Source organism: Trichechus manatus, unplaced genomic scaffold (assembly GCF_000243295.1).
Source record: "Trichechus manatus latirostris isolate Lorelei unplaced genomic scaffold, TriManLat1.0 scaffold00192, whole genome shotgun sequence".
NCBI lineage: Eukaryota > Metazoa > Chordata > Mammalia > Sirenia > Trichechidae > Trichechus > Trichechus manatus.
Genome location: NW_004444128.1, coordinates 578,100 through 598,687, shown reverse-complemented (window position 1 = coordinate 598,687; position 20,588 = coordinate 578,100).

Genomic DNA, 20,588 nt, shown 5'->3' with positions numbered 1-20,588 from the left:
AGACTCGAACTGTCAACATTTTGGTTAGCAGCCAAGTGCATTAACAGTTTGCACCATCCAATACTTACCCTAAACTGCTCAAAAATATTCACTCCATCAATTAACTCACCTAGTATAATAAAAAATGAAAGAGATATATTAATCATATTTTCCCCAGGATAGAATATTTCAAATAAGCTTTTCTCTAAAGCAGGGCATGAATAGAACATGGGAGAAGATACACCTGTTCACAGCCCTGGTCTCCCAAAATTTATGAAAGAAAACAATTGTCAAAGTATTTCCTTAAATGTTATATTATCAACAATATTGTTATTTTCCTTTCACAAATTTAAAATTCATACACATTTGTCATATGCAAAGATCTCAAAGATTACTTCCAGATGAATCTAACAAAACCCACACTGAAAACAGTAATCAAATTAAAGCTAAGATTCTGTGAATCACTGCTTTTTTAATGCAAAAAGTCACATTGTTCGTTTCTCATCTTATAGCTTTATATAAAGTAGAAATAGAAATGATAAGAACAAAGACCATAGAAGATATGATGATTGCACTTAAGTTTTGCCTCACATCTAGGCACTGCAACAAAAACACCTTCCTGAACTGTAGACTGTGAAAATATAGATCCTGTATTGCTTCTTTTTAAGCTCATCTGTAAGAAGGTCAAAAGTGAAAGGTTTATGTTAACCACACAGGTTGGATTGTCCTAGGTTTGAAAACGTGTTTTAAATAGAGAATGAATCATTACAGATGAACATTTTTAATTTGCAAGTATTTGACTGTTTCGGTACTTTACACCTGAATATCTTCCAACTCTCTGTACCATAAATGCTTCCCACACATGGAAATGTCTTACAGTTGTTTTCAGAGTAAAGGAAACTAGGCAAGGAAGTCTGTCTTCCAGAGAGAGTCCCCCTCTATATATAAAATTCATTTGGCTGTCAAAACAGAAAAAAGGCTGTCTGACAAATATCTAAATATCACAGTGTTCATCTAGGCTCATTGTCTGAGGTTTGTGTTGTACATTTACATTTAAACATGTTTATTATATTTATTGCTCATATAAAGATTTTCTCGTTTTAGTTTTAAATGATGTGTATTCCATTTTTTTGCAGTTATGAAAAGTCACATTTTATGTGGTAAAGTTGAATTACTAGTTGTCTTTAGTGAAGTGGAGTTTTATACAGTCAGAAGGCAGAAAAGTATATTAAAAAAGAGTTTTTGTATTATTTGATTCATAGACTTTAGACAGACTTGATGAAAAAATAATAACACCCAAATACTGCAAAACACTTTCTCTTTTCCAGATCATTATCATGAATTGGATCGTTTAAGGTCCATTTTTCTCTGCTCCAAATAAAATTAAGTATTGTGCTTTTATGTCTCTAAATTTTGCTTGGGATGGAATTTGGGCTTAAAAGAGATGCTAGAATCTTCTAAACACTTCAGGTACATTAAAAAAAAAAAAAAAGTATGAGATAACCAAAGTTGGTTTTTGGAGTCATGTTATTACCAGCTGGAAACTCCACGTTCTTACTCTGCATGACTCTTACTGGCCAATAAATGAGAGACCGGGGTGGGAGAACAGGAAAGGCACCTTTATTTCGTTGTACACGGAAATGGAGTTAGTCAGAGCTGCTGCTCCCAAGACTGCTTGCCAAGGTCAGGCAGGCAAGTTACTTTTAAAGGGGTTTACAAGTAGGGAGTTCATACAAGTTACATCAGCAACATTCTTAATCATACTACGCAGGTGCAGTGGGTTTTACATACAACCTCCAAGCAAAGCAGGATTCAAAGGCAAAGCTGGGAGGTGGGTGTGGGTGTGGGGAGTCCAGCAAAGGAAACAATTTTTCAATACAACACTGTAGGGGAGGAAGCCAGGTAAAGAATACAGCACTGTGGGGGCTCTGTCTCACTGTTATGTCTTTCTGTGCCCTTCTCATTCCTTTTCTAGGGTCCCTTACTTCCTGGATGCCCAATAATCTCATTTCACCACAGTTCCGTTCTTCCTTGAAGGAAAGCTCTATGATTGAGTAACTGTTTCAAATAAAGGGATAATGATTTTTTTTTTTTTCTATCTTCAAGATTTCTTCTGCAATTTGGATTTAAAAAGAAATTTCCTGAAAGAATGTGGTACTTAACCCAAAGAAATAAAATTCTGATGTCTGGATTCTTTCTTTTCTCTGTTTCTGTCTGCCTGCCTACCTGCCTCCCTCCCTCCCTCCGTTCCTGCATCTTCTCTCTTCTTTATTTCATGCTTTCTTTCTAAATACAGACCAAATTGGGCTCTTTGTAGGCTAGGGGTAGAAAGTACAGTTTGAAGGGTCTTCACCATAGTTTGAAGGGTCTTCACCAAAAAACCAAAAACCAAACCCGTTGCAGTCAAGTTGATTCCAGCCCATAGCAAGCCTAGAGGACAGGGAGTAGAACTGCCCCATAAGGTTTCAAGGAGCCGACCTTGGATTTAAACCTTTTGGTTAGCAGCCGTATCACTTAACCACTGCACCACCAGGGCTCCTAAAGGGTCTTAGTGAAGGGTAAATTGAAGGCATTATAAACACAAAGGAGGCAAGAACATGGTTTGGAGGTGATGGCTCAGACTCTGGACAAGTAAAGAATATAAGAGGAAGACTGGAGCGTGCATAGATTCTAAACACAGAGACTTTCCAAGAAGGCTTCAAATCCAGCGTCAAAAAAATGAACACTGTAGATAGAGTTCTCTGATAGCTGGCCTAGTAGCATCCAAACAGATTCTGTTATATTGTCTGAGATATACGCTTAACAGATTGACTGAATTAAATTCTGCACCACGGCTCTGGGTTTAGCCCCATACACTGAGTGACCAGCTTCTCCTTCCAGCTTTAAAAGATCCTGCTGATATTTTGGTTCTTCTAGAAATGGTATCTGTTCTGGGCAGAAGGGAACCTTGAGAATACTGTGAATTCTTCTTTATAGTTAATATCTGGGAAGGTTGGTCAGGGACCTAATCAAAGGCCCCCTGAAAATCTCAAGTACCTTTACATTTACTTAATGTATCCATTTTTGAAACAAAGGTAATCTGGTGCAATTTATATATTTGTTTATTTTTTAGTTTGTTCATTCATATACTGAAGTAATATTTACTGCACTTGTATTCTAGGTCTTAGAATACCATGTTGAGCAAGACACAAAAGGTCCATATTGTCATAGAGGGAGCCAGACAATGGACAAATAAATACATTTATACCACTCAGTCCTAACTTTTAATGAAAAGTCCTTCCTATTTCAACAGGGTTGTTTATTGATAACTGAGGATCTAAGATTTGTGAGAGAGCATATTCTAGAATATTTTGTTCATAAATATTCATTAGTACTTTATAATCTATAATACTGGGTACATCAAAATTATAGAGAGAGCTCCATAAATGCTTGTGATTTTAGAAAGGATCAAAGGAAATCATCTTTAGATTATCTATCCCTTGTTTAATGCAATCAGATATCATTTGTAGGAATTACAACTGCATTTAGGTACCAGAGAGTTAAGAATTCAAGATTAAAGGAGACACTTTTATTTATTTTTTTTCTTTTCAATTTGCATTTTTATGAAGATAGCCAAATATCTGGAGATTTTACCTTTTCATGTGGTTATATGTGCAAAGTAAAGATTATCATAAAATCTGGACTTTTAAGGCATATAGCAAAGTATCTTCAAAGAAATTCTAAATCACTCGTGAACCAAATGAGTTTTTTTCTTAAGTATGGTGGCAACTTGGGGCAACACTGAATTTTAATGCAGAGTACTTTTCTGTCTTATCACAAAAAAAGGGGGCTTCTTTAACAAAAACAAAACTACTCTAAATACCAATAAGTGACATAATTATGTAAGTAGGCCTTAAACATTAATGCTTTTAAACTTTTTTAAAAAGTCTGCGTATACAGAATGCCTTTCTCTGTTTACCTATAACTTACAAGATCCAGTTCAAATTCTATTTTTTCACCACAGTGGACGGAACAAAGAGAATGTTTTAAAACAGATTGAATAGTTGATCTGTCTCTGAGAGAGAAATGTTAAAATCCTTAATAAAATTAGGATTTTACCAATTTATCTCTTGACCATTTATTTTCTACATATATGTAAAGCCATGCTGACAGGCACATACAGGTCTATGATTGTTATAGCTTCTTAATGAATTTTTTATTTTATCATTAAGTAATAACCATCTTAAGACCCAAAAGTACTAGAAGCCCTAATAGATGGCACACAGAATACAAAACATTGCTAACAATGCAAAAACACCAGAAGAGAAACTAGATAACTGGGAGCTCCTAAAAATCAAACACTTACGCTTATCAAAAGACTTCACCAAACAATAAAAAGGCAACCTACAGACTGGGAAAAAAATTTTGGCTACAACAAATCCAATCGGAGTCTGATCTCTAAAATCTACAAGATACTGCAAAACCTCAACCACAACAAGACAAATAGCCCAATTAAAAATTGGGCAAAGGATATCAACAGGCACTTAACCAAAGAAGACATTCATGTGGCTAACAGATACATGAGGAAATACAATCATTAGCCATTAGAGAAATGCAAATCAAAACTATAATGAGATACCATCTCACCCCAATCAGGCTAGCATTAATCCAAAAAACAAAATAATAAATATTGAAGAGGCTGTGGAGAGACTGGAACGCTTATACACTCCTGGTGGGAATGTAAAACGGTACAACCACTTTGGAAATCAACTTGGCGCTTCCTTAAAAAGCTGGAAATAGAAGTACCATACAATCCAGCAATCCTCCTCCTTGGAATATATCCTAGAGAAATAAGAGCCATCACACCAATAGATATATGCACACGCATGTTCATTGCAGCACTGTTCACCATAGCAAAAAGATGGAAACAACCTAGGTGCCCATCAATGGATGAATAGATAAACTAATTATGGTGTATTCACACAATGGAATACTATGCAACAATAAAGAACAATAATGAATCTGTGAAAATTCATAACATGGATGAATCTGAAAGGCATTATGCTGAGTGAGATTAGTCGGTCGAAAAAGGACAACTATTGTATGAAACCACTGTTATAAGAACTCAAGAAAAGGTTTAAACACAGAAGAAAACGTTCTTTGATGGTTACGAGGGTGGTGAGGAAGGGAGAGGGGTATTCACTAACTCGATGGTAGACAAGACAGAGGGAAAATATGAGCCCAAGAGACAGAAAGAACCACATAAACCAGAAACTCCATCAACCAGAGACCAGAAGAAATAGGTGGTGCACAGCTACCACCAATGACCGCCCTGACAGAGAACACAACAGAGAGTCCCTGACAGAGCAGGAGAAAGGTGGGGTGCAGAACTCAAATTCTAGTAAAAAGACCACACTTATTGGTCTGACTGAGACTGGAGGGACACCAGAAGATATGGCCCCTGGACTCTCCATTAGTCCAAAACTAAAACCATTCTCGAAGCCAACTTTTCAGACAAAGATTAGACTGGACTATAAGACATAAAATGATCATTGTGAAGAGAGTGCTTCTTAGCTCAAGTAGATACATGATACTAAATGGGCAGCTCCTGTCCAGAGGCAAGATGAGAAGGCAGAAAGGGACAGGAGCTGGTTGAATGGACATGGGAAAAAAGGGTGGAAAGGAGGAGTATGCTGTCACTTTATACGGAGAACTAGGGTCACATAACAATGTGCGTATAAATTTTTGTATGCAAAACTAACTTGAACTGTAAACTTTCATTTAAAGCACGATAAAAAATAAATTTTTCCTATATTCTGTATAATAATAATGCCACTCCAGGGTTCTTTGGTCAAGTATTTGCCTGAAACGTGTGTGTGTGTGTGTGTGTGTGTGTGTGCGCGCGCACATATTCACATCTGTGCATGTAGATATAAGCCCTTTTCTTTAAACTTTTTTATGTCAACCATTAGAAATGTTTGTTATAAGGAGTATAAGCTGGATTTTTTTTTTCTAATCCACTTAAGAATCTTTGTCTTTTAAAAGACAACCCATTTCCATATATTGTGATTACTGATACATAATGAATAATATCTAGTCCCTTCCTTTAAAGTGTTTTCTATTTATTATTCACAGATGCATTATTATTCATTCATATTATTTCTTTGATTTTCTTTTTAGGAATTGATTGAGTGCACTTTATTCCTTATTTATATGTCTTTGTAGGTTAGAAATTTATAAGGATAGGATTATGAATTCTGTTCTTATATTTTATTATACATAATTTTATCATTCTATACATTAGTTAACAAAGTCTAAGGCATTGTGGTAAAAAGCCCGCCTGCTAACCAAAAGGTCAACAGTTTAAACACACCAGCCGCTCCTTGGAAATCCTATGGGGCAGTTCTACTCTGTTCTGTAGGGTCGCTATGAGTTGGAATCTACTCGATGCCACCCAACAACAACAACAACAACAAATCTACTTTTATACCTCTGAATCCTCTTGAACGATAAAAGATTAGAATATTTTCAACTTCAATTCACCACTCCCCATCCTCCATATTAATGTTGTCTAATGTTTCAGTTTTTAAGTTTTCTGTTTTGTTTTACGGGCATAGGAAGAGGTCTCGATTAGTGTTTATTTGTTGTGTCATGTTGTAAGAATTCCCAGAGTTTATTTTAAATAAGGTAAGCATTTATTATCTGATGGCTTTGCTGCTATTGTTTTCTTGACATATTACTTAAATTATGTCCTAGCTAATTAAAAACCAAAAAAACAAACTCATTGCCATTGAGTCAATTCCGACTCATAGCAACTCCAGAGCTAATTAAAGGTAATGATATTTACTGAGCACGCACTATGTTCAATGAGTGGATGGATAATAGAGATGGACAAGATATGAACCACACACTTCAGAAGGCTTTTAAAAGAGTATATACTGGCATTCATCATTTCAGATAAATTGATAGACATATTCCTACCTCTTATCATAGTGCCAGGCTTATGTCAGTGTTTCAACTGAGTAGGGAATGAGTGGGGCAAGTGATAGCAGTTATAACTTAATAGGCTTAGTTCTTTCTTCCTTGGAAAAGAAATATCAATACATGTTCTTAAGACAGAGGTAGATGATATATTGCACCCTCAAACCCTCTACCCTTCCAGTCAAGTATTCATCTCTGAAGGAAGAATTCCAGGACAATCATAGCAGCCTGACTAGTCTCACTGCAGGTTGCTGGAGAAAGTACTTGTGTAATCTCTTTAAAGTGGCTCTAATGATTTTCCCTCAAAGGCACCTCCACTGCATCACTGCCAGATGGAAAGTTTAGTAGTAGCTCCTCTCCAGTTTGAGCCAGGCCGCGCTTCCTCTGAGGGCTATACAGTTTAGGCTAGTTGGTTAATTAACAAGCATTTAATAAATGTCTACTGTGTGTGGAGCACTCTATATGCAATTCTCCTGCTCTCTACCTATTGAAAACCTACTCCCCTATCTAAGCCTGGCTCAAGTCCCCTTCCTTTGCTTTCTCTACTGATTCTAAATCACTTTGGTTTTTTCCTTTATAAATAATCATCTGACTCATACTATTTGGCATTTTAATATGTTGCCATTTTTTGATCCCTTCTTGATGTCTACGAGTAAACATGACTGTGCTAGCACAACTACAAGCACAATGACTCTATTTTTCTATTTCATTATCTACTATAACTGAAGATGAATTCGTGATTGATTTATTGTTACTTAAGTCATTATTTCTTTGAAAATGTGTTCCAGAGAATGCTAGTCCTTAAGATGTTTTGGAAAACAGAGGAGATGGTGGTGATGATATGATCAAATAAGTTTGTGAAATGCTCCACACGATTTCTTTACTTCCTTTCTCTTGAAAATACATGATGCAACTGAAGAAAGTTAAGGCTTTGTGAATTCATTTGCTAAAGAAAACATTTAACTAGATATTTCCTAAACTTAATCAATTCCTTTTTGATGCAATTAGATATCATCTTCAGGAATTACATCTGAATTTAGGTATTTGGATTAAGAAGTCAATATTAAATGTAAAATTTGACTTTGTTTTGTTTTTATAAAGACAGTTAAACACTTGGAGATTTTTATCTTTTCCTGTGAGTATATTTACATACAAATGAAGTTTCTTCCCTCTCCCTTTTTCAGATACCTTTTAACATCCCTTAAAACTAGTATTGTACAGAACAAATTCTGGGAAATCTACTTCTGCATTATAGGCAATGGTTATTGCCAATAACATAATAAAGGTAAATGCTATATCCGGGAGACTGTTTCTGCTTATCTCATGCCTTTGGTGTTTGGAACATTCTGGAAGATGTCCAGCAACTTTGTGCAAGTAATGGGTTAAGTTTTCTTACAGAGGCTTTGAAGCTGTGATATGAGAAACACAAGAAAAACAGGTACCTCTATCACCCTAGTGATAGGGTCGATTCAGTTGATCTCTGTCACAGACTTCTTCCTAAATAGAAAAAAAAAACAAACAAACAAAACCCATTGCCATCAAGTCAATTCCGACTCATAGTGACCCTGTAGGACAGAGTAGAACTGCCCCATAGAGTTTCCAAGGAGCGCCTGGTGGACTTGAACTGCCAACCTTTTGGTCAGCGGCTGTAGAACTTAACCACTATGCCATGAGGGTTTACAGAAAGTAGTTGTCATTTGGTCAGAACTGCCTGAATAACAACTCCCATGCTAGAATCTTTCCGATAAACACTGAATATGTGAAACCAGACAGTTTTCTTGTCACTAGACTGAAAATACAAGCAAGTCCATGACATTATTTAGTCCCACTGGATAAATTCTGTGCCTGAAAATTCTGAAGGGGAAAAATTACTACAGTGGAAGTGGTGTTTCCATACTGGTAAAGGTCTCGGATAAATGGTATCTCGAAAAACATTCTATAAGGATTTTGCCAAATTATGAATAATGTTGTCAAGCTGCTGATGTGACAGGTCAATGAGTAAAAATTGTGATATACTACTACATTTAACACACAGGGTTTTCTTTATACTGCTTGGGTTGTTCATGTTTTAGATATCTATTTTTTTTATTTAAAAATATTTTTATACTTATTTTAAAAATTGAAAGAATAATACAGAATGTCCATTACATTTCATGTAACTTCACCTACTGAAAGTATTTCACATAGCCACAGTACAATTATATAAATTTTCTAACCTACTCTAATTCCCACATTCTTTCCACCCCATTCCCAATATCCCCTGCAGGTAGCCCCTCTCATTCATTTCTGACTGTTACTACCTGAATTACTTTTTGTGCAAATAAGCAGATATATTCATGTTTTCTTACATGAAAGGCTACATACTGTAGATATTCTTTTACACTTTGCTTTTTTCACTTAGAAATACATCCTGAAAATTGTTTCATATATCAGTTAATAGAGATCGTCCTCGTTCATTTTTACAGCTGCATATGATGCACCCAACATTCTTAAGTGTCTATACATACAAACTGATGATAATGACTATTTTTATTCATTGATTGTGATGACTACATACATTCAAATCAAAATAAACTGTCACATCACTTACTGCCTTTTTTAAAATCTCCTTTCTGACTTCATGAATCAGGCAAACATATGTATCGCTTGCTTAACCTCATGCACATGCTCTAGCTGGTGCATATCACCCCCTTCTTGTTACTTCTTGCTGGAATTGGCTTCTGTTTCATCTGGTGATTTCATGTTTGAATCTGAGTCATTCCTTTGTATTTCTCCTGTCTCATCAGTACTGATCCCACCTGGGCTGCACCATGTCTCCCAGTGTCTGTGCCAGGTTCACAGTAAACTCCCGTGGCCTCAATGGTCCTGCTTATACAGGTGGATCTCGTCTAACTGGTCAAATTCAGCTGACACTATTCCAAATTCTATCTTTTGTTGCTGTCTTCCCTGCAACGCTTACTTACTCTTAACAAAATACCTGGCATGCTGTCCAATTTGCAAAATAAAGCTGGGCTTTAAAATTTAGTACATCTTCTTTTTAAAGAGCGTTACTTCTTTTTGGCTATATCTTTGCAATGCTTTTACTCTGACTATTCATTTAGCACACTTTTAAAGCAGCTCCCCGCGAAATTCATCCGTTTATAGTAAATGTTTTCACTTCATGGAAACCTGCTGAAATGGAAAGTGTTTTGAAAGTAAATGAAACATAGACTATTTTTAAAGACTATGCATGGGCAGACTCAGTAAATGTTGATAGCCTGAAAATTCCTGGTACTTTAAATGGAAGAGGGAAAAAAAATACGGTTCTGTGCTAGAAAGTCCTTAGCCTCACACATGTTGTCTCATTTTTACAGAGGTGGTGATTAAGACCCTGATTATCTCAGTGAGTCAAACTCATCTGAAAAATAAGTTTTCCAATTATCCAAATAACACTGAACCCTAAAAATCAAACTGCAGTTATGATATTTCTGTTTAACTCTCTTCTCACTAAAATGTATGGGATCTTCTTCATTCCCTCTGTCTGTTGACCCATATAACAGTTTAGACATCGGAATTTGAGTTATATAAAGAGCAGGTATCATCCATTAGAAAGAAAGAAATAGAAAACAAGTACAGTGAATATTTGTGATAAAACAAGCCATTTCATTATCCATATACAGTTTGAGCCTTTTTACTACTTTCTCATCTCTAGCAGAAATCAATTTGACTCTCTCACATTAGAACATCTCCTAGATGAACCCCTGAGGTGGGTATATAAAAAGTATCTGATTTTTTCATTAATGCAAAGCTATTAAAGCCATAAATAGGGTTTAACAGCATTCAAGGTTCATCGCAGAAAGGCTTGTCTTGCCAAGTAATATACAGAAAAAAGGACAATTTCCCATTAAATATGGCTTTTAAAGGTGGGAGGTAACTTGAAAATTGTAGCTTGGAAATGTAGGTTCTAAAGATGAAAATGGCACAATAGTTGTCAGGGCTGAAAAAGTCACTTTTTTTCAGATCAGGTTTAATTTTGCTTGCACTACAAATGCATACGCACATATTTGCTACTCTAAAAATACTTTGTGTATATCTACTTCCCACAGATGTCCGATGAGTCACTGCGCAATATGTTTGGGATAGGTGAAAATGATTTGAACATCTAATGGAATTACAACTAAAATAAATATATTTTAAAATAATTTACAGAAGTTAAACATCCTGAGACATTTTAAGGTTAACCTTATCTAGTTGATGGACAGAGTGTTCACAATCATCATTTTTTGCTTTACATTTCTCACTATTTGAGATCCTCATCTGAAACAGAGCATATGATGGCTTGTTTTAAGAAATAGTTTCTGAAATATCCTATCTTTTTTCCAAAGGATGATGGGATCCTACACATTATCAGTAGTTAATTATCTATATGATATGTAGAAAGCAGGGATTTTTTTGTGAAATATGAGATTTTGAATTGGATGGTAAAAATTGTAAATTGTGGAATTTAATTACATAGAGAATATGAACAATCATCCAATTCTAAAGCACCCAACTCAAAGCAGACATCCCCCTATAATGGCCCTGATGAATGGATGACCAACATTTGATGAAGCACTTACATTTACAAGGTAATGCATTCCATTATTTCATTGTTTGATACTCTGAACAGTTAGAAAGTTCTTTAATTCTAACTACTTTGTGTAGTTTTATATGTTAACTCTATATCTGCCCTCTGGAGCCACTGGACTAAACCCAATACATTTTTTTTCCCCCTACAAGACAGGCTATAACTATGTGAAGACAGCCATCATGTTTTTCCTAAGTCTTTTCCATGTTGAAAATACCCAATCCTTTAACCAATTCTCATATAATATAGTTATCAGACTTCCTCTTCCTTTTCCAAGATCTCACAGCTACATGAAAGCAAGGCATCTGAACAAAAAAAAAAAAAAAAAAAAAAAAAAAACTGTTCATAGACCTCTAATGACAACATGAAATTTAAAATTCTAAGAACTAGACAGATGTTCATTGAAAAATTAAACTGCAACTTGCCAGAGTCAGACAGTGACATTTTCATAAATTAGGGCTATCAGAAGCTGCTGGAATTTTTACAATTATCTTATTTGAAACCAGCAGAAATGTCAATAGAGGTCATGTTGATTATACTGGGAGCAAATCTGAAGACTCTCAATGCATGTAAGAATTTTCTTCGAACAATGGTAAAACTTGAAGAATTTTTTTTTGTATACTAAAAGGAAATATACCTACATTTGTATATTTATGGCCTTTTTTGTTACTTCAAAATGATTCCCTTTGTATATAGTTAAGCTTACATATTATTTTTTTTGTACATTTTACCTATAAGTAACTAAAAATCTTAAACTAGATCTTTCCATCTAATAGAGAGAGATTTGAATTGAAACTGGAACAAAAGGGACAAGAAATGATAAAAAGGCAATATGGGAGTGACAGAGGCTAAAGGAAAGAGAAAAATAGCTAACTTTTTATTTGCTTTGAATATGTAATCACTTCTGAAAAGTTCAGACCTAGATAAACCCCGATTTGTTAAATATTTATGTGGCTTTTATCATTTGCCATTCGGTCATATAAAGAACATTTAGAAACCAAATAAAGATTATGATTTCAAATATTTTATATTTCATTAAATATAAACATAATTTTAGAAAACAGATGCAAATAGGGAAATAAGGATGATTCCTAGGAAATGAAGCAAATTATTGGGAAATAATAGGGAATTTTTAATTTGGCCATAATTTCTCTAATCATATCTTTATCAACCAGAACTCATATCATCTCACTTAACTCATCCTTTTGTTTCGTTTGGTTTTAATTGTGGTAAATATATATATAACAAAACACTTGCCAATTTAGCAAGTTTTTTTTTAAATTGTACTTTAGATGAAGGTTTATAGAACAAACTAGCTTCTCATTAAATAGTTAGTACATATATTGTTTTATGACATTGGTTAACAACCCCACGACATGTCAACACTCTCCCTTCTCGACACCTTGGGTTCCCTATTACCAGCTTTCCTATCCCCTCCTGCCTTCTAGTCCTTGCCCCTGGGTTGGTGTGCCCCTTTGGTCTCATTTTGTTTTATGGGCCTATCTAATCTTTGGATGAAGGGTGAAACTCAGGAGTGACTTCATTACTGAGTCAAAAGGGTGTCTGGGGGCCATAGTCTTAGGGTTTCTCCAGTCTTTGTCAGACGAGTAAGTCTGGTCTGTTTTTGAGAGTTAGAATTTTGTTCTATGTTTTTCTCCAGCTCTGTCCAGGACCCTCTATTGTGATCCCTGTCAGAGCAGTCAGTGGTGGTAGCTGGGCAACAGCTAGTTGTACTGGGCTCAGTCTGGTGGAGGCCGTGGTAGTTGTGGTTCATAAGTCCTTTGGACTAATCTTTCCCTTGTGTCTTTAGTTTTCTTTATTCTCCCTTTTTCCCAAAGGGGTGAGACGAGTGGAGTACCTTAGATGGCCGATCACAGGCTTTTAAGACCCCAGACACTACTCACCAAAGTAGAATGTAGAACATTCTCTTTATAAACTATGTTATGCCAATTGAGCTAGATGTTCCCTGAAACCATGGTCTCCACAGCCCTCAGCCCAGCAATTCTATCCCTCAGGGAGCAATTCAACAAATTTTACACGTATAATTTCATTGTTAACATTTATCATGTTGTGCAACCATCATCGTTATCCTTTTCCAATTTATTCCACCATCATTAACAAAACTCAGTGCCTCCTAAGCAATGACTCCTCCTTTCCTCCTCTCTCTCACCCCTGATAACTACTAACGAATTTTGGTCTCCAGATATTTGCCTATTTCATATAAGTGAGATCATACAATATTTGTTTGGTGTGTGTGTGTGTGACTGATATTTCACTCAGCATAATGTTTTCAAGGTTCTTCTATGTCGTGGCATGTATCAGGTCTTCATTTTTCCTTATGGCTGAGTATGTATGTACTACAGTGTCTTAGGCTGGGTTCTCTAGCGAAGCAAAACCAGTAAAGCATATAAATATATATATATAGAGAGAGAGATTTATATCAAGGAAATGACTCACGTGGTTGTAGAGGCTGTAATGTCCCAAGTCCATGAGTAAGGAAAGAGGCTTCTGATTCACGTAGCCACAGGGGCTGGCGAACCCAAGATTAGCAGGCCAGAGAGCAGAGCTGTTGTTCACAAGCTTGAAGATCAGCGAATCCCAAGATCATCAGGCAAGACTGCAGGTAAGCTGTTAGCTCAAGTCCCAAGAACCAGAGCTCAGACGAATAGGAGCCAGCTGCAGGATTCAGAATGAGCAAAAGCCCCCTGAGCCCTGCTTGAACGTCCGCCCACACTCGATGCAGGTGGGGGTGATCACATATCAGATCTCAATAGGGAAGTGATCGCAACATTATACAACTGCCAAAACACTAAGAATCATGGCCCAGCCAAGTTGACACACAATCCTAACCATCACACACAGTGTATCCATTCATCTTTCGATGGGCATTTTGGTTGTTTCCACCTTTTGGGAATAGTGCTGCAATGAACACTGGTGTACCGGTGCATTCCTCTTTAAACCTCTGCAATGTGGATTTTAAAGAAAATTGTCAGCTTTGCTTATCATCACTGATAACCCAGTGCCGTCAAGTCAATTCTGACTCATAGCTACCCTATAAGACAGCACAGAACTCCCCATCAGGTTTCTGAGGCTGTAACTCTTTATGGAAGCAGAGTGCCACATCTTTCTCCCACAGAGTGGCTGGTGGGTTCAAACTGCTGACCTTTTGGTTAGTGCCGAGCGCTTAACCACTGTGCCACTAGGGCTTCTTTTATCACTGATAGGAAGGCTAAAATGTCCACTAGCAAAAGGGATCTAGGCCAGGAGTCTTTAACCTGTTTAGCAGCAAATCTACAATCCATTTCCTGAAATACAAAGCAACACTGAGAACCAGAAGTTGTAGTTGTACTTACTGACAGTATAAGGGTCCCTGGGACGAGGGACCGGTACCTCTGAACAAGTAGAGAAAATATTACCTATGGGTGGCACCCAGTCCTGCCCCATATCTGGCTAGACCTGCCTGGGAGTCTCAGAGTGGTTGCCACAGGGCCCTCAGCCCTGCTTGAAGCCATGAACTGCCTTTCACTTTCTTGGGCAGTAGGACTTCATCTACACTAAATAAGAAAGAACACAGTGAAATGATAATCACTGAGCTGTCACAAAATATATTTAAAAGTAAGCAAACAAACAAAAGCCAACACTCCTTGGGAATGGAATGCTTAGCACATTTGCACTTGCAGAAACTCCCCATTGAGACCTGTTATCTCCGTCAGCATATAGAATGTCTGTCCCAGTCTTCATTCTATGGACTTCAATTATCTTATTTTTCTAAATATGAATATTCTTTTCCCTTAAGACATATTCTGATGGATAGCTCTGTTCTGACACCCCTTTGTCTCACTCCTAGACAGATGCTCTCACTTGTGAGGTGGCAAAGAGATTTTTTTCAAGTCAGAGCTGTTAAACCATACAGTGTTTCTTCTCTTGGACTCTCCCCTGAAACCTCTAAATCTCTAAGCAACAATAGGCTCAGCTGACAGTCCTGATCTGAGATGTTTAAGAGGATTTTAGAAAAGATTTGGCTTTTGTTTGTTGTTTGTTGATATCTGGAATAAGGGGAGAGTATTTATTTCAAGCCTGACAAACAAAAGGTTTCAGAGCTTGCTTTGAGAATAGCACTGGCAATTGGGATGCTTCCATCTCATCTCACTCATTGGATCATCACTAATGTTACACTACAGAGCTTGCCAAATTGTAGTATATCTCTCCATGGCAAGCAAATAAAGGGAAGTAAATGACCAACAGTTTGTCCTGTACTTGTTATATTGTTGTTGTTAATTGCAGTAGAGTCAATGTGACTCATGGCAACCGCATGTGTGCAGAGTGGAGTTGCTCCATAGGATTTTCAAGGCTGTGACCTTTTGGAAGCAGATCACCAGGCCTGTCTTCCAAGGTGCCTCTGAGTGGGTTCAAACTGCCAACCTTTCAGCTAGTAGTCAAGTGCTTAACCATTTGTGCCGCCAGAGACTTTCATACTTGTTAAAGCAATTCAAATTATCTTAAACAAAGAAATATGTTTCTGTTATTACTACATGTCATAAAAAGATAGATACAGGGGAATTACTTTTAGTTGCATAAAAATGCATATATCAATGCCTTTATATTTTATATATCTATAACATTTCATCCATTGAAAAACAATAACAGATATAAAACTTAAACAAATGTCTCATGTGATAGCTCATGAGAAAAATCAAGATGTTTTTAGAGGATGAATGAAAGACTTGAGATGGACTGGATGTTGGGGATGGGAAGGATAAGGAAGAAGAAGGAATCAAAGAAGACAGCTGGCTTAAACAACTATATGTATGGTGGTACATATTAGGAAAGGGGAGCAGTACATTAGAAGTTTTATTTGGAAAACATTATTTGAGTTACCTATGAGATAGGCAAGAAGACAAGTCAAGTGAGAATTGATGTATGAAGCTGTAACTCAGTAGAATGTTTGGATAGAGATGTAAATTTGGAAATTCTTGTTATTGTTGTTAGCTGCCATAAAGTCAGCCCTTGATTCATGGCAACACCATGCACAATGGAACAAAACACTGTCCAGTACTATGCCATCTCCATGATCGATTGTGGATCAGGTCACTGTGATCCATAGGGTTTTTACTGGCTGATTTTTGGAAGTAGATCTCCAGGCTTTTCTTCCTAGTTTGTTTTAGTCTGGAAGCTTCATTGAAACACGTTCAGCATCATAGCAACATGCAAGCCTCCACTGACAGATGGGTGGTGGCTGCACATGGGCTACACGGGCCAGGGATCAAACCCAGGTCTCCCGAATGGAAGGTGAGAATTCTGCCACTGAACCATCAATGTCCCCTTGGAAATAGTTAGCATAGAGAAAACATTTAAAGCTATTGGACTGAATGACATATTTAGGGCAAGCATACAGAGATAAAGGACGGACATAGGAGTCTAATATAACCTGAGAGTTTGCCATTTTAGTTTACAGTTGTAAGGGTAATGCGTATTATTCGAATTCCCACAATGTACTAGGCACTTTATATATTTTAAGTCTTTTAATACGTTGTTGACGGCCATGAAAGTGAGAGGATCTCATCTCTATTGCACAGATGAAATCCAATAGCCCACAATGAGAACAACAGGAAGCTTGTTTGATGGCATTTTGTGTTTGACTCTGAAGACCACGCTGTTTACACTGCCTGTCAAAGAAAAAAAAACAAAAAAAAACTTGCAATTCTGTGAGAGCAATGCCTATATCTATTTTGTTTATCCATGTATATCTGGGTCCTACTCAGTATGTGGTTGATAGTAAAATTTCAATAAATACTCCATGAAAGAATGAACATGTAGCTTTCACTAGGACAAATATTTTGTCTGTCTAAAATATGGTAGGACTTCTCCTCTCAGCTGAAGGATCAAAACAAAAGACATTGATTATAGGTGCCAGCTCTGGTGGTGCAATGGTTAAGCACTTGGCTGCAAACCGAAATGTTGGCAGTTCAAACTCACCCAGAGGTTCCTTGGGAGAACAACCTGGTGATCTGTGGCCCAGAGGTTCCTTGGGAGAACAACCTGGTGATCTGTGGTGATCGGTTTCCGTAAAGATTACAGCCAAGAAAACCCTATGGGGCAGTTGTACTCTGTCATATGGGCCATCTATGAGTTGGAATCAACTCACCAGCACACAACAACACATTGTCTAAAGAGGGGCAGGACTTTCACCAAAGGACTGAAGCTGGAACACTTGACCCACAAATGAGGGTGAAGTATGATCCAAGAGGAGCTAGCAGAGTCTGAGTTTCTTGGAAGAGTCTAATGGTGTTTCCTCCAAGTTCCCACCCCTTACATACTCTAAACGAAAGTGCTTCAAAAGAACCACAGATAAAGAGACTTGCCAGCAGAATGGAGACTGACATCTCAGCTTGATGCAAAATATACCCTGATCTGCAGAAACTCATATTCTTAGAATATGCTTTCACAAGGTAGACTGTGATGAAGGTGGTCTTGCATCTCTTGGTGTTTGTGAGACAGAAACACTGGTGCCTGCATAAGTCTAAAGGTTAAAAGTTGCTCATGACATTGATGACGGAGTAAAATGAGAAGGCTGTAGTGAGAGTGCTCAACACTTCTTGAGTCTGAGCTAAAGTGGAAAGTAAGGAATATAATTGGCTTTAGCATTCTCCAAAGGACTAGGCCCAAAAGGACTACCTATGGGAGGTGAAGAGATTCCACAGAAAGAGGTTGTGTACAGTATACCACCAGGACAAGGACTGAGGAGGGAGTCAATAGGAATGAACCAAAGGGAGTGATCAATGTTAGAGTACTAGTGTAAGATAGTGGCCAAAGAACCCTCAGAGGTGTCCTATGAGAGAAAAGCCTTGCATGTAGGAATCTGCCAACCAGAGGGCCAAGGGCCAGAAAATGGAAGCACTAGTTACCTATGATTTTGCTTCCTTTTCCTCTAATCATACTTCCACCTTGTCCCTTTGTCTCTGTTCCTGAGCTTAAAAGACCAAGGAATCGCAGCTAGAGTGAAGGGGAGAAATTGAAGAATGGAAGACTAAAATTCAATTTCATCTTCCTTTTCCATCGCAGGCTGGTTAATCTCATGCTGGCGCATGGGGAGGGTAGAATCCATCAACTGGATGAGCGTGTGAAATTTGAATTATATTGCAATGGGCCTTATCTGAAAATGAGACTTGTTCATTAATGCCTGAAGTAACTGCAAATTAATGAGTCTTCTTGTGTTATTATCCAGGGGAATGGAAGGAAGCACTGATGGAATGGGTTTCAAGAGCAGTAGTAGGAGACAGAAAGGAGCCCTGGTGGCACAGTGGTTAAGTGTTTGGCTGTTAAGCAAAAAGTCAGCAGTTCAATCCCACCAGTTGCTCTGCGGGAGAAAGATGTGGCAGTCTGCTCCTGTAAAGATTGCAGCCTGGGAAACTCTATGGGGCTGTTCTACTCTATAATACAGGATCACTATGAATTGGAATTGACTCAACGACAATAGGTTTTTTGGCTTGGTAGGAGAAAAATTACTTGTTTTTTGCATCCTTCTTAAACTAGCTCATGAATAAAGCAGTTATAATGAAAATTTTTTATAAAACTATTACTACCTTCAAGACTGTTTATGTAACTGGAAACTTCGGGTTGAGATTGATTCACTATCTTAAGTTACATACGTTTAAGAATAAGATGGCTCTATACATATAAGGTTGCTGAAACTCTTTCATTGGCATGAAATCATACATACCAAAAATGATAGAAATCTTGTGGAAGTGCAAGGGAGATCTCTTACATTTTGTTTTCCATTATCCATTTCAATATGGCTTTCTGAAAATTGAGACCAATAATCATGTGAGAAGTGGGCTATATGAATTGTCCCAGTGTTGTCCGATAGACCTTTCTGTGATAAAGGAAATGCTGTATATCTGTGCTGTACAATACTGGAGCCACAAAGCCACATGTGCCTAGTGAGCACTGGAAATGTGGCTAGAGCAACTAAAAAACTGATTTTTAAATTTATTTTATTTTAATTAATTTAAACTTAAGTTTAAATAGCCACACGTGATTACAACACAGCCTAGATTCAGACTACTAAAGAATAATGCTAATCCACAAATGCATAGCATGAAAAAATGATTTCAAAACTAATAAAGACATTTCCTACCTTGAAAAGTCCATTTTGGACTACTGTTTTGGCCAAGTAGCCTATGTAGATACCTTTTACTCTCAGCTACATTGTTTTCTGCTAACGTATTTTCCTTCTCTTACTGGTCTCGCTTTATAGTCTTTGAATGAAGGAGGGCATTTCCCCCACTGTAGAAAGTACACTAATTAAGATAGATAAGTCATGCTGTCTTTATTTATGTCACAATTTTCCCTGTAGCTAGAATTAAATGATGTTGTCGAAGGGCAATGCTAGTGTTTGATGGCTTTTAATATTTTTGTCCATATCGAAAGACTAAATAAATGCAATCAATATTCCCAATTCGTAACTCTCTAGTAATTATTCCAGTAAAGAGATATTCATGCTACTAAGCATCAATACATGCTCTTCATAGTCCCAATAAATCTGTTCCCAGAGAATAAACCATGTACCACTAGGCCTTTAGAGAGAATATTAACAAACACCAAGCTCAGAATGTGATTAAACAAACTCTTCAGCACAAGGGGCTTACAAAATATGGATTTTAAAACCCGAACACTTAATGAGAAACATCAAGAAAAAAGAATCATATCCTCAAAGGGGCTACATATTAAATTTGGGGTGACTCCTTAGGCAAATAGCCTTGGTTCATCACAAGAACTCATTCTATAAATGTTTACCTCATGAAATAAAAATAACTACAAAATAGGAATAATGATAATACTCAACGGTTATTGGGTACTCTTTGTGTGCTGACTCTATTTTAAGAGATACATAGATTCTTACAAGAACCCCATGAGGTAGATACTACTGTTAGTCCCATTTTACAAATGAGGAGATTGTGGCTGCAACAGACAATTCAAGGTCACGTATCTGAGATGTGAGGGGTGTGACGGTTATCAAACCCAGGTATGTCTGACTCCAAAA